Source organism: Lissotriton helveticus, chromosome 12 (genome assembly GCF_964261635.1).
Source record: "Lissotriton helveticus chromosome 12, aLisHel1.1, whole genome shotgun sequence".
Lineage (NCBI taxonomy): Eukaryota > Metazoa > Chordata > Amphibia > Caudata > Salamandridae > Lissotriton > Lissotriton helveticus.
Window position 1 is genome coordinate 520488862 of NC_136073.1, and position 15900 is coordinate 520504761.

The window sequence follows — 15900 nt, forward strand, 5'->3', positions numbered from 1 at the left end:
CCAGACCTCCTTTTAACGCGATCCTCTGTGTGGCCGTTTTGCAAGTACAGACCCGGCTTGCTCCAGTATGCCACCTTCTCTGTTCGCTCCACGGCCTCCTCATCCCCAAAAGACTCTGGATGTATGGTGAGTCCTCCAGGTCCTCCAACCTGACTAGCCCAGTGTCCTGCAACTATCTCTCTGACACGGTCATGGTGAGTCTCATCTTCATCTGATATCGCTGAGAGCCAGTGGTTACATGGTCTCCCGACAGGTCAACTATGCCTGCCACCATGCTCCTCTCTCAATTCCCTAAGATGATATTCATTTTTACACCATTCCCCTGGAATTTGATGAAAAGCAGATATGGTGGGTTCAGGGAATGCTTTTGAGTTTTATCTGTGAATACGAGGGCATCAGGCTGCCATGGAAAAAAAGGAGAAGATTAGAGCGAGGGGAATACAGTTACCAGGCCTAATAACCTATAGTTTGGCATTTCAGTTCAAGAACTGTTAGATGTTAGTGGATTATTCAAATGGCACAGCTAGAGGGCAGTTATGAATGTGCATAGTAACGGCAGAAAACAAGGATAGGGCCTTTCTGAATAATTTTGGTCACCCAAAGCATTTTAAAAAGGTCCGGCATGCGACTAAGATACAGGGCAAAAGTCTAGTATAACATGAAGCTGAAATGGGTTATCCAGTATTACAGTGAGAGGACTCCAGTGTGGGATTCCCTAGGAACTCCTAAATTTATGACACAGTAGATTGGCAGGGAATTGAGACAAGGTGAATTTCTGACATGGGGAGAACTGATAGAGGGGATAAGCCTGATTTCATGGGAAGAGTTGAGCGGTTTCACTGACGGGAAAGTCAAGAAATATCATTATGCACAACTTCTATTGTGGCTAAAGTGGACACAGATTGATTTCTCCAAACTGACTGAGAATATTCATAAGGGAGTAGCATTCAAAAAGACGTGGCAAAATGGTACAAAGTGATATGTGATGCCAAAGAATCAAGAATGGATGCGCCACACCCAATTTTGGAAAGATGCTTCTAGGAACAAGACCTCAGAGTCTTGTACACTTCAGTATAGCTTTCTTCTCTTATAAGAAATATTTTCTTTACACTAAACAGGTCGTACTGGATGCACAAGAAGATAAGCAACTTCAGAGGAGCACGAGGAGAAATCTGCAAGTAATGTAGGTGTGCACTGGCTGATGACATGCATATGTTTGTAACTTGCCACAACGTACAGTTATTCTGGAAGGAAATAAGTAAAGGTTTAGGAGATATACTCCAATAAAACATCAAGGTAAGCCTGGTCTTAATTCTGTTTGGAGTCATCACTGTAGAGGATGGATAGCTGACACTGGGCACACTATATGCAAAATTATTCTTTATTCTGGTGTTATTAGCTAGATACTCAATTTGTAGATACTGGGTTAAGGCAGCCGAGCCACTGGCATCAGAGTGACTGAAGGAAATATCTGTAATGTATAACAAAAAAAACATAAAAATGCAGTACTCTTAAGACGTTGGTGGTATGGGATTTAAACAGAATTTGCTCGCAAGAACCGGGCACCAAAACAATTGTGGTCATAGGGAAAGCTGAGTCCTATGATTAAACCTTAAGCAGACAGCAGGCGATGCCTGTGTGTGTCTACTCTCGTCTTTTTTCTGCTTTTCTCTGACAGTATGCTTGAGGGGCCGGGCAGAGAAAGTAGAGCATGCTATAAAGGTATATATAGACAAAAGAGGACGTCCAAGATGTAAAAAATGCCAAGTCACAAAACTAACGTGAGGCCAGAGTTAGGTGTGCACAATCACTACTTAAACAGTGTAAATTCGTAAAACACCAAGAAAGCCACTCACCAAAGCTTTAGGAATTATAATAAAAATCCGGTTTGAAGACTATGGTGCATATAGTTTTCTGTGTGGAACCAAACATGTCATCAGTGTTTTGTCCCCTGCCCACTCTGTGTATGTGCATTAAGAGAGTGTTGGGAGGAGCCCAATCTAGCTGCACCCTGCGAGAGCTATTTCTCAGCATTGATCCCTAGTTACCCTGGTAGCTAAACTGGGACCAAACTGCTGCTATTGCCAGGGAGGAGATGAACCACACACCTGTCACCTCTGTGACATTTCAGCCACGCACACAGTGATCGCAGCTTGCAAAACAGAAGGTGTTGGGGCGGCCCTGTGGGGTGCTCCCATGCCAAATACCATACTTTGAAACCTGAGGGAGTGTCTGCGAGACACTGATCGGAGGACGCAGCTGGGCTAGCCTCCCTCCAGTTACAGCCATGCCGGTCCCCAAATTAGGCCCTTGCAATGCACCAGCTACGACGTCCTGGATGGGCATATGGTGCAGGGTGGAAGACTAGACCATGCCCGACTCCATAGAACACTTTGCTTCACCTGGCAACTGCTGACACTACCCCACAGGACCTGGACTGGTAGTAGGCAGATCAGTGACCCCTGCTCCTCCACAGATGGCTACACGCGATGCTTGCAATGTTGCACCCGGAACAGGCTAATGATGTGGAAATACCCCTCAGGAGCCATTATTCTGGGGCTGACCTTCTCCCTCCCACAAGACCCGGCTGATTTTGGTACACTCAATGGACAGTCTATCAACTGTTTAGTGGCACTGAGTGGCATACCTGAGAGGCAGGGGCTGGGAGAGGAAAATCTTCTCCTGTCCTATGTTGGCCTTTACTAGGGCCCACATTCTGATTCTGCTGATGCAGTGATGCCAGAAGGCTATAGGCCTCGACCCCATGCAATGACCACAAGAGACTCTGTCACTCAGATGCCATGGTGAAGTGACCCTGATCCTCTGAAATGACTAAGAAGTCCCCCGCATCGATCCTTAAGGTCCCAGGCAGGTGGTGCTGCATAAAGCTCTGTGCTTTCCCCCTGACGAGGTCAGTCCAATGTCCTCCACCCTACCTTGTCGATTACCCCGGGGATGTCTACCCTTGACCATGCCAGCTATCAATTCCTTAATTACTGATGCACTCCAGGCTTTCTGTTTACCTCTCTATGTGACAACTTGCTGCAACTGTCCAGAGGGCGTACCTCTCCCCTCTCTACCTATTTTCACCCTGTTCTTCACCTGCAATTGCACAAACTGGTAGCTCACCCTCATACCACACCTAAGCCTACCTAGTATCTGAGCTACAGCAAATCTTCACAGTGGATATGTCCTGGATATACCCTCCTAAAGGAAATCAGAGCCATATGTGCCAGTGTGTTGACCATGGATAACAAAATGACTGACCTCACTTCTGGTGTTAAATTGTTGTTGCAGGAGGTGACTTCTTTCCAGTCCCACCTTGCCTTGACACATTAGATCAGGTGAATGGAGAAAGCAGAAGTGCCACACATAGCTATGCCAGACTGGGGTAGAGAGTGAGACATCGGTTTCCTTAAGGTGACTAACCTAGAGAGCAGGTGATAATGGGGCAATATTCCATTTATTGGGTCTCGTAGGCTATGGAAAAGAAAGACGTGCTAACCTTTCTTGGAGATCTCTTTCCCAAGCTGCTGGATCTTGGGTTCCCAGTACTGCTGAAATTTCAATGGACACACAGGGTTCGGACGAGTTCTTCTACCCCTGCCCATTCGCCATGCCCAGTCATTGCCTGTGTTCTTCTCCATCAGCATACTAGGGCTACCTTACAGGCCGCTAAGTTCATGTTGAACCTGCTGCACTTCGCATATCTTTCTCGGTGGACTACTTATTCACCACCAACATAAAGCTCAAAATAAGTTATTATCCTTTACCCCGACTTCGGCATTGGGACTTTAAATATTGGCCAATGACATCCGGCGAGCATGCTCGTCACCATGAGATTTCCTTGACCCCAATGACTTTGAATCTCTTCTAAATAGCCTTGATGCTTCATCTATGGATACAAGGACCCCCAAAGTCCAACAACTCACCAGCTGCTTTGGCCAATGGATCCTTCCTTTGCCTCATCCATAGCTTAGAAATCTACATTTATTAGCTCCAAAGGCCAGAGAGTTGGACCAAATAGGCCTAAATCAAATCGTTAAGTCCCTCAATGGAGACAGAAATAGAGACAAATTATGATCTCCCCTCAAACGGCCGCCAGATGCTGGTGTGAATGGGCCATATCCTCAGACCTTTTCAACATGCTATCTCATGCATATCCTTTGCTTATACCTCTGCTATACACCTGTACCACACACCTCCTACTCTCACACATCTATGTGCTTTCCTACCTTGCCTCCTTGTGGTCTTCAGGGCCACCACAGGAGACCATGTCACATATACAGCACACCACACAGACCTGGCTCCCTTTGGGCTCTGTGTATCCCCTTGTGGAACCTTCTTAGCAGGATCACACCACCATCCCCATCTGAGCCACTGTTTGGCTGCCTGCCACATCCCCAGTTAGTCATAGCCCCCCACACAGTGGATTTCATTGCCTCATCACAAATGTACAGTATCTACCCCATGCCACTGTAGATCAGTTATACTCTGCTGATGGCTGACGCATCTTTGACTCCTTTTACTCCTAAATATCCCCTACCCCCTGTATTATGGATCTGAGGAGGTTGGTTGGTACTGGCAGGTGTAGGTCTTAGCTCAAGGTTCAAAGAGTTTCTTATTTCTCTCTTCTCCTCCCCCAGATTCGAGCTTTCCCTTCCCCCTCTCCCCCACACTGGCACATCCCTATTTCCCTCCCTGCACACTTGAGGCACCCTCTTCTCTCTAACCCACTCAACAGTCCTGACAGAGAGTTCCTTCTCCCAGATTAATCCCCCACAGGGAACTGCCTGCATCACTTTTGGATGCTGCATTGAATGTCAACAGTATGTCTCACTATATCAAACATTAAAAAGTACAGCATTATTTACAATTAAAATGTATTTAAATTACATTCATTCAAGAAATCAACCTATCCCTGGAAGAATCCCAGATACTCAAAGGGGACTGGGTAGGCACTGTTATCAGTAGCAGTAGGCTGATGGGGACTGCTGCTACACACTTGCCCTCCCATAACCGCTCTAAGAAGTCTGGGGTGCCTATCCTCCTCAGATGTAACCTCCCCTACAGGATACTCGAAACCTAGACAGACATAGAGGGCTGCTAAAACTTTTCAAAAATACATTTCTCGGACAAGATATTTGTCCTTGGCTCCATATATGCTACTAACGTAGACAAGACTTATTTCCTGGCCCACCTTTCTCAGACTTTCATGGAATTTGCCTGCACCCCTGTGTTCCGAGGGACAACTGGAATCTAGCCCCAGATCTACTCCTAGTATTAACAGCAGACTCGAAATGCACAACAGATAAGACAGGGTCATCCATTGCAATCCTCTTTTGGACCATTTTTTGGTAGCTGAGTGGTGCCTACTCCATCCCTTAGACAGGGAGTATGGCACCCAATCATGAATTATTTTTTTGCCTGCTCCAGGGCACACTACACCCCTTTGCCAACAGATTTGATGTCATTGATCATGGCATGACCCACCTGATCTTGACCTAGGTTTGTCCTGTCCTCCGCCTGCTCATGCTCACTGGCAGATAAAGGGTTTTGCATATACCCAGTGTATGAAAGTACCTAATTTTGCATGATTAGACCCCACTTTTTGTATGATGCCTGATGTGATTTTGAACTGCAAATGCACTTGGTCCCTGCTAACCAGGTACCCATTGCCAGACCTCTTTCCAAAACACTGTACCACGATTGGCAATACTTCAGGTACCCCTGAAAGTCCCTAGTAAATGGAATCCGAGGTACCTAGGGCAAGGGTACTGAAGAGAGCCCTCTGGGGCTGCAGCACTGGATGTACCACCCAAGGGACCCATCACGAAAGCTATGCACTCTGCTATTGGAGTTTGCTTGTCTTAGTGCAAGAAAATCAGAAGAGTCGACATGGCACACAGCACTGTGTACCATGTCTCTCATAAAATCACTCCTACTGCAAACATTTAACCCTAAGGCATTGTGTGCTTCATCCTGTATGTGGGCATATCAGTATGAGCAGATATGTCCATACAATATCCAGCGATATTGTAAGTGAACAGGGAAGCCATAAAGAATACATGGGCTGGATACTTGTCAACACAGGCTTTCTAGGCCCATGGTAGTTTCACTGATTTCTAAGATATTTAGTACCAAACATATTTTCTTATTAATTCCCACTGATGCCAGTGTTGGATTTATCAATAAATACACACATGAGACCATTTTAGAAGGTCCTCTGAAACTTTACCAATCCCTGGTGTGGTCTCTGACTGGTTTCCAGTAGTCTGCCACCACAAGACATGTTTCTGACTTTGTTGGGGTCTCAGAGGACAGGAACAAAGAGGGCTGTGGGCGGGGGTGCTTTACAACTCCTCCAGGATAGGATGGCCTCCTGAGCAGGAAGCTTCAAAGGTGATGCCACCTTTGAAATCCAACTCAAGAGCCTCCAGATAGTGGAGGAAGCCAAACCCCCTTTTCAGCTCTACTTTTGGCAAGAGGAATGGTGGGAAAATTAGTTTGATGAGGAGGAGGGTCCCCACCTAGACTACACCACCTCTAGGGTGGGCCAGTGACGTGAACAACTCTCCTGAATTTGCACCATCTTGGAATGGTGGATAAACCTCCAATCAGGGCTAGGGTAGTGCCCCTTCCCATTGTTAGGGATCTCTAAAGGGTGTAAACATCCTAAGTGCAAGTAACCCATTGGCTACTAAATTCAGTATTTAGGTGTCAACCAGAGTCCTGAACATTAGATCTGCTGGACAAGAGAAGACCGGGACAAAGAAGACCCGATGCACAAGAACTGAAACCCTGCTGAAAAGAGCAAAAATAATAAAATAATAGACGGAATGCTGATTTAATGAAATATCCCCCCCCCCCCCCCCAAGTCACAGATCCGGGTTAAATTCATCACTTTTTTGCATGGCACACCATTCCAGTTTAGACCCAGACATATGCAAATCAGAATTGACCCTGTTCCCCAAGGAAAAGGCACCAGACCCTGCCTGCTGCTCCTAGGACTCAACAATCGCTGCTACTGTGTCATCCTAAAACCTGAAAAGGCACCACGAACCACGGACCACCTCCAGCCTTCAAGAAATCGCCAAAAAGCTCTCTAAGAGTAAAGGTATCAATTCCCTGTACATCGCCGGCACCAATCCTCTGAAGTCAGGTTTGTTGACTTACTGCTTGTCATTGACCTCGATGCAGCACCAAAGCAAGAAGCGGTACAACAGCTCCGAAAGGTCAGATCTGTCTCCTCACCAAGTTTGAATACGACAGGACATACCAGAGACGCAACATGCCAATACTCAAGGTACCGGACCCCCACTTGCAAACATCAAGAAGAAGAGTCCACTCTGGACTCCCAAAGCACCAGAAGCAAGCACCCATTAAGCGGCATCAAGATACCTGAGATCTATTTTCTAAGTGGGCCAGCTGTTCCGAGATCGCCTCTCAAAGTTGTCTGCTTCTGACCGCGGGGACCTAAAGACACCACAACGCCTGGTTGACCTGTTTGCTCTACACCTGGCCCCACTGGCCCCGGAACCAACCAACCAGATGTGCTCCTTTGGTCCCCAAACCCTTGCAACCTTCTCCCTCCAAGGAGATGACCCACGGGACTTACCTGTAAGTCTTCCTGGGCAGTGTGTTTTCAAGTGGCCCCCTTCGGTATTTGCGCACCAGTTTCCAAGACACTCATCACTCTGTTCCCTTCCATCCGGGATGCTCCCAACCTTCTTCTGCTGGAACTTTGGACCTGGTCCCGACATGGACCTTAAATGTGAAGGTGAACTTCGTGAAAGAATTGCCTGATTTACTATGCATTTTTCAGCTTTTTCCCCATTACTGCAGATGGTGTGTAATTGCACATGAATTTGATATATTTTCCGAAATTTGAAAAATCATAACTTCGAACGTGCTTACCTTGGAATTGTGTTCTTGGTCTTAAAAATTCTATAAAAATCGATATTATTTTTACAAATTGGTCTCAGATTTATTCTTGACTGTGTGTCACATTTATTGGCTCTGCGGAGTAAAGTCTTTGGTAAGCCTAACTGCTCGCCAAACTACCACAAAAAGAGCATTAGAATGATCTACTTTTACCTCTGTGTGCCATTTGGGGATTCATTGGACTCTCTGCACAGTGTACTTCTTTTTATCACACTATGTGGAGACCAGCTTCCTACTCCCTGCCCGAGTGGAAGGAACTTCTCCGTAGAACATATTCACTCCTACCTGTCAGATAACAAGTGTTCTGTCACTTTCTACAGAAGCTTATCGGCAATTGTGAAAGCCACCCTCCTGGGGGGCCCTGTTGTGGGACTCCCCAATAACGAAATGCAAGTTAAGTGCTGACCTTCAACCAATAGAAAACGAAGTGAGGATCTCCTTCACCAGTTCACAGCTTTCCCTATGGATGCCAACTGAAAATATCTATAGTGAAATATAATGCACCTTCTTAACTGCTGCCAATAGAAAAGCACATGTAAAATTAAAATGTAGCGCATAAGATGAAGGAGAAAAGCTGATATGCTGCTCAGTGAGAATCTCAGCTGGCAGTCCAAGCCATCTGCAATGAGAATGGTACCGACCTAACACACCCACTAGATATTGTAGTTTGGTTTACTGCATTTAACTCTTTCCTCTAAAAATTGTAATCTTCTGCAATCCCGAAACAAATTGACAACTTCCTGACACCACTCTGCCATCCCTTTCTCGCAGTTCAGAGTATGGCACTGGCACTGGAGGACAAGATTACAAAGGAGAAGTGGAGGAGGCCATATGGGTATTGCCCACATGTAATTTGGACAGAGACAATGGCTTCCCAGGTGAGATTTTCAAGACAGGCAAGCCTATTTTTTGACACAAGCGTATCGGAAAACAGTGGAGTGGAGAAGGGCTCCTTGGAAATTATATACAATAAGATTACCATAACCCCCCAACAAAATAAGGACTCTCTCAAGTGTGCCAGTTATCATGTGATCTCCTTCATCAAGTTTGACTTAAACATTTTTGGTAAGATATTGGCAATCAAGCAATGGAAGGTCATCCCCCAGCTGATTCGTAAGTTGCAAGTTGCCTTGGAGCTGATCCAAACCTCACATGATCACCTATGTACCCTGACTAATGTATTGTGGCATATAAAGGACGTGTACACTTGAAGAGGGCCAGAGGAGATTTAAAGACCAGCGAGGGTACACTCTGCAATTTCAGTAACACAAAACACCCTTGGGTCTATAAAAATTGGCTGGAAGACGACAAAGGCTGGCTATAAAAAAGGCGTCAATACCATCTAGAACCATCCATATTATGGTTGAACATCTAGCGCACGTGTATGTTCAACCATAATATAGAGGTTTGACATGCGCTTGTATCTTAAGCTTTCTTGCTAAGGACAGGTGGGGCACGATACCTGACTCCTGCAGGTACTACCAAGGAATTCACCACCTGTTTCTACATGAATCATTGGTGCTGTATTAATAATTTCTTTTCACTTGAATTATTTTCACAGCAGTAGCTAACTAAAATCCTGAAGAAAGCCACAATACTCTATAGGTCATTGGCTGAAACATGTTGATCTAAAAATAATACAACAGGATCTAATGTTTTCTGTTGCATGCTCTTGTTTTTAATCCTAGCACATGGTAGCCAGAATAAAATATTGTGGTAAACCATGTAGCTAGTTTTAACATCACATCACTCCCTGCACTGCACCTCTCACTGCGCCAGGTTAGCTCACACATGGGTTTTAGTAATCACTCCTCTCACGAAAACATCCCTGAGCTCCTCCCTTGCAGTGAGGGAGTTGTAGCCTGCATCATGACTAGGCTTCATGATGCGAGGAGGATTCCCAATGATGAAGCATCCCACCTCTGGTGGGTGAGGGAAACAGTCCTTTAAAGGGATGCCTTCTTTATAGCCAACCTTTGTCGTCTCCCAGCTAATTCTTATAGACCCGAGGGTGTTTGGTGTTTTGCATATAAAGGACTACACAGAGGAGAAACGTGTACTCTTCCTCAATGCTGTGAAGGAATTTGACAGGGTGGAGTGGTCATACCTATTTCAGGTGATGCTAAAAATGGGCCTAGGAGAGGTCTTCCTTATTAAAGTCTGCCTCCTGTATGACTTCTGTACAGTGGATGCCACCAGCTGAGGTTTTCTATCTAACAAGCTCCTGATCCACACAGGCACTTGTTAAGGCTGCCTACTTGCACCTCTCTTAATTCTTCTGGATCTTGAGCCCCTTTTCACCACTGTATATCTATCAGGAAAGATCAGAGGTAGATCTATTGAAGGTGCAGAGTAGAAGACATTACTATTTGTGGATTACATCCTCCTCCGCCTCTGCAGCCCCAACTCCTCTCTAGCAGCAGGCATGTCTATTATAGACAGCTTTTCCCACCTCTCTTGCTATAGGATTAGCAGGACTAAAAGTGAGGCCCTGCCCCTGTCGAATGGGGACATCTAGGGCATGTCTCTGTGATCATGGTATGAAATGGATGCCCAAGGTGCTCCAATACCTTGGCATCCGGGTGAACAGCGGCTTTACATGAACGGTAGAGAACAACCTTCACCCACTTATGACATGGTCCAAGCAAGAATTTCTCAAGTGGCAGCATCTCAATTTATCACTTTGGGGAAGGGTGCAGATGGTAAGAAGTATGGTGACACCTAGATACAGTTATGTCTTTAGTATATTGCCTTTATAAATCACCTGTGCAATACGATTGAGTATAAATGCAAACATTCTGATATACCTGAAGTAGCTGGTGTTTCAGATTGCAAGTCTCCAAACTCTAGGCCAATATGACAGAGGGGGGCTATGTTTATGCATATGTCCTCATATAGCCTGGCTTTACACCTCTCTCAGTTGACCTCAAATCTTTCTGACCCCATGAAGGCACCAACATGTGTGCTGATTGACTGGTGCCTTACAGTGCCCTCACATGTGTCTCTATTGTGCTATCTACTACCCTGCCACACCCCTGGCAAGGCAATCTGGTTCATGCTGCTACAGCCATCACTTGGAAAGTGGCTGACAAACTATTGACACAATGCGGCTCTCCACATCACAGATAAGACGTTCTGGGCCATGTGGAGCAGGCAAGGGCTTCACCACATTGATCAACTCCTTAGTGATGGCACCCTTAAGTAATTTCCAGTTCTCAGGGTAAGTTTGATCTTGCCCAGTCAGACTACTGGAAACACCAACAAATGTCACAGTGCGTTTGATCGGTGTTGGGGGCCCTTCCAGCGGAGGTATTGTTCTCACACAGTATGCAGTATCTCCTGCTCAGGAACAGATGCAGGAGAAGTGTCTCCAGCTCATATGGAGTGCTAATTAAAGGTGTGAACTCAGGCCCCACTCTTGCTCTCAACAGAACTAAGTGGCAAGCCATCCTCAGCAGAGAATACTCCCCAGAAGACTGGACGAACCGGCTACTGACCCTTGGTAAAGTCCTTGGGAATCTTGTTTGAAGTTTCTGCACATACTCTTCATGAGTGGTACTGGACCCTATGAAGGATCCAATGAGAGTGACAGATGCCCCATAGTTGCTGCTGGAGATGCTTGGAGGAGGACAGCAATATCTATCACATTCTATGGAAGTGCCCAGGGGTTTGGCCCTATTGGACGGATGTACGACATTACAACGCATGCTTTTACATCACATGCTTTTACAACGCGAGTTTTACAACACATACAATTACAATGCATAGCGCTTTGGGGTGCTGGATAGTGAATAGTTGAATTTACTATTCCAACTCCAGTCCCCGTGGACACTAGGGAAGGTGTTGGACAGTAAATTAAACCTATTCCCTATCCTAGAGCGCCCCCCAGCGCAATGCGTTGTAATGATTTGCGTTGTAAAAGCTGCGATTTAAAAGCATTGCGTGGTAAAAGTTGCGTTGTAAGTGATGTTTCCCCTATTGGACAGCTGTGCTGTTACACCTGAAAAAGCATAACCCTCACTATGTTTATCCATCCACACAGCTAGACCTCATTCACAATGTGTCTGATGCACCTGATTTGGACATGCATATTCACTGCTGGCTTGCTGCAGCATCGGCAATAGGAAAATATCTAGCACACGACCCCAATTCCTACAAAGTGGATCATAAATCTCCATAGAGAAGCCCTTCATGAATACTCTACATATAGACTCTAAAAAAGGACTGCAAGAGAGTTTGGATAGCCTTCTTGATGGAGACTACGAACCTGACGCAGGCTCTCTAACCTCTTCTGCCCACCCGTGCAACTGGGTATCTGCTTCCTGCCTTGCAATCGCTTCCCTGGAGACTCTTGACTCACTGGTTGATCAGAATTCCATAATCGCGGATGGACCACCTGCCTTACCGCCTTCCAACTTCCGCTGGCCATCGCTTCCGAGGGAACGACATGGGCCACACCCAGCCCATGATCCATGTTCCTATAGTACACTTACTGGTCCTTGGCCTCTCAGTAGTTATCGCCCCATAAGCTGCCCTCTCCTGCTACTCTTTTATTATTCACAATACTGTGTCAACTGGCAACTGGCCCACATCCACTGGGCTCTACAAGCTCTACAAGGACCTGTTGTATTCCATCCAGCCACTCTCTTCACTATCCCAAAAGATTGGGACAGGAGGTAGGGTGACAGAGAAACAGTGCTATCTAGTTGTTGTTATTATTGTAATTCTTCTTCGTAATATTATGATGACGTTAAATTTCTGCATATTCATGCTACAGCCAGGGACCAGAGATTCATTCATTATCCCCTTGTTACCTTGGCCCGTCCCTCCCCAATATGCTGGGAAGGGAGTTGGTGGGTGTTAAGTAGCATGGTAGGGTTACATAGGAGGGCCTTGTAAATCAGAGGTTGTGCTGACCACTCCGCGTCCACCCTTAGAAGATGGCAATGCATGCTTTGGAATCCTCTCTTACTTCGACTCTGTGCACAGATGGACAGATCCGTTCTGGTTTCTTCAATGAGCAACATGAAGCACTGTTTGCTAAAGCAAGAATTTGTGATGGATACAGCTACTTCCTTGGGTAGGCTCATCTACGGATAGACAATAAGATGTTGCACCCGTATATCTGGTTTGTGCAAAAGTGCCAGAAAAAAAGCAATAGCTAACATTAATCATGCCTATCTATTTGCTACCTGGACAACACACAAAACAAAATATCATAGAGAAGTTTAGGAGTCTGGACCACCGAATTTCTCATTCATGTGTTAGAGCCAGACTGACAAACACCAAACAGCCGAAGGAAGGACATATTTTCTCCTCATTCCTATTACATATTTTAGAGATTTGCCCATTCATGAGGAACCCATACAGGTGACACTTATAAAGCCACGAAATGTCATGTAGATTACAAAGACGAATTAATGAATTACTGCAGGTTGGGGCTTCATTCCTAGCTTTGAAAACTTTCTCTGAGACTGTACGTTACTTTCTTCCTAAAAGAAAACTATATTGACTGGTCAAAACCTTTCTGTCTGCTTGTTTTTGTCATTATTTGTTTTTATTATAGCGTGTGTCTGTGTGACTCATGTTTTGCTTTGATTGGTGTTAGCTGTAAAGATGCATGGTTTCAATAAAAACATAATTTCTCTGATTTACTATAGGATGAGCTCCAGACCTTATTAAAGTGTATATAAATAAATACACAATTTCTCAGAAATACAGCGTGTGCTTTGTTAAAACAAATCAACATCATACATTGGTCCAATTAGACTAAGCCGCAGGTTCACTTCAGAAAGAGGCTCGCCTATTTGTTGAGCAATACATGCAACCTTGTAGGCGTGCAGTACAGGCATCAGGGTGTGCTGGAACCCCATCAAATTAAAGTTTACATTGATTGGCTTTTCCATGTTCATATTTTGTGTTCTTGAGATGCAGCATAAACAAGATGGCGTCAAATTCCGATGTGCCAGGTTGTTAGGGATGTTCATACTCGAGAGAACAAGATGGAAAAGTTAATAAGGCCAAACATGAATGATGCAGCTGACAAGTCAGTTGTGGAACAACAAGCGATATAATTCTGACGGGACCTTTCCTTTTCATATGTTTCTTTCTATTTAGCCAAACAGTTGTGAACATAGAAAAGTGGATTTGTCAGATTCATAAAAGTGTATCATATTCTGGTATAAAAACCTCACACCAGATACATAGATATTGATTTTGAAAACTCTTCATAGATTCCGACATTTCTTCAAAAACTCATAAATGAGCTTCGAATTTCTTTTTCAAGATATGCCAATAATGCAAAGGGTCACGTCAGTTTTTCATGGGAACGTTATGTTTGTTGATCCAGAAAAGACACATTAAATTGAAGGTTCCCGAATTCCCGAGACATTTTGTGACATTTCACCTTTAATCAATCTTTAATAACCTGCATTGTTGATGACGGTTTTAACTCTTTTCTGAAATGCTCACACCCTGTGCCTTTCTGGTTGCCCTGTGCACTCTATTCTCAATATATATTTTATAGGATATTTTTTAAGTGGAGTCATTGATAATTGTCATCATTTATTTGCAATTGTCATACTGCACGGGGAGAATATCTGTGCAGCATATATACTCCTTTTGCAGGTCTGTTTTGATTGTCCCTTGCATACGCTTGATTTACATCTGGAAAAAGATTGTTTGCCTCACTGTCTCACAGACATGGAAAATAGTCGTCATGTACACATAATGTTGAAAGATTCTGTTATTGTAGAAAGTGTGTTAATTTATCACATTTCTACATGGAACCTGAGAGTTGAGGAAAACAATAGAGATCATCTCAAAATTAAATCAAGGACCGGATCGCAAACTATGTTGGTTTGTGATATTACATGTCCTCAGATAACTATTATAGAGATGGTGCATGTTTAACCAGAAGAACTGAAGAGGAGTTACTATCAAAATAGCACCATTTAGTATCACAAAAAACAAAGCTTTGGCACACTACAATAAAACAACCCCACAATAAGGCAACAATACAAAAAACATTGCCACATAAGACTATAATACAACACACAAGCACAGAAAAACAATCCATCAGTACACCAATACTGTCCCTTTTTAAATAAATGGTCTGTTGCCAGAACTTTGAAGAATAACAGATAAGTCAAAAACTACAATGAACTATATACAATTAAATGTCTAATGATAAAATTGTGCATATTGAGATTCAACACTGGATGTTCTTTGAAAATATAAGATTTATTAGCAGTTCATTCATGTTGTTTGTGTACTTAATTAAAATTGTTCAAATCATAACTTTGGTGCCATACACTCCCCACTATAACAAAGTGCTTTGGGGCATTACTGTGTGAGTTCTTTATTGTATACGGTTATTTAAAACCTTTACAACAATGCAACATAAATATCATTATTGTAAATCTACAGTACAAAAAATAGCATAAAACGATTTGTATAAATTATGTAAAATTGTGTAGAATTATATAAAAATATCACTATTTATTAGTTACATCTTGGCTGCAAAAACATTCTAAGTGCCATTTGCTGGTTTTCTAAAGCTAAATGATCACTGTGCGCACTATTTACTTTTTCTTAATTAACATTCATAATCGCAAATTTAATAAGAACAGCGCTAAAAACATAGTATTTTAAAACCATCGGTAATTCATATGTCCAAGAACTAGCAGCTTTAACTTTTATATTTCCCCATCATGTCTTACCAAGTATAGAATCATAAGATAGCAGATATTTCTGTCCTCTTCTTGAAATGATAAAGAAACTATAGTGAGCCGTAGTCCTTATAATCTCTATCCTACTAAGCATGGAGGGACTGCTTTCAAGGCCAATTTATACATAGAAACAAGGAATACGTTAATATTTGATGCCTATATATGATACAACTATTAGGCACAGTTCTTGGTCCTTCATTCCTTTATTAGAAATTTCCTTGAATAA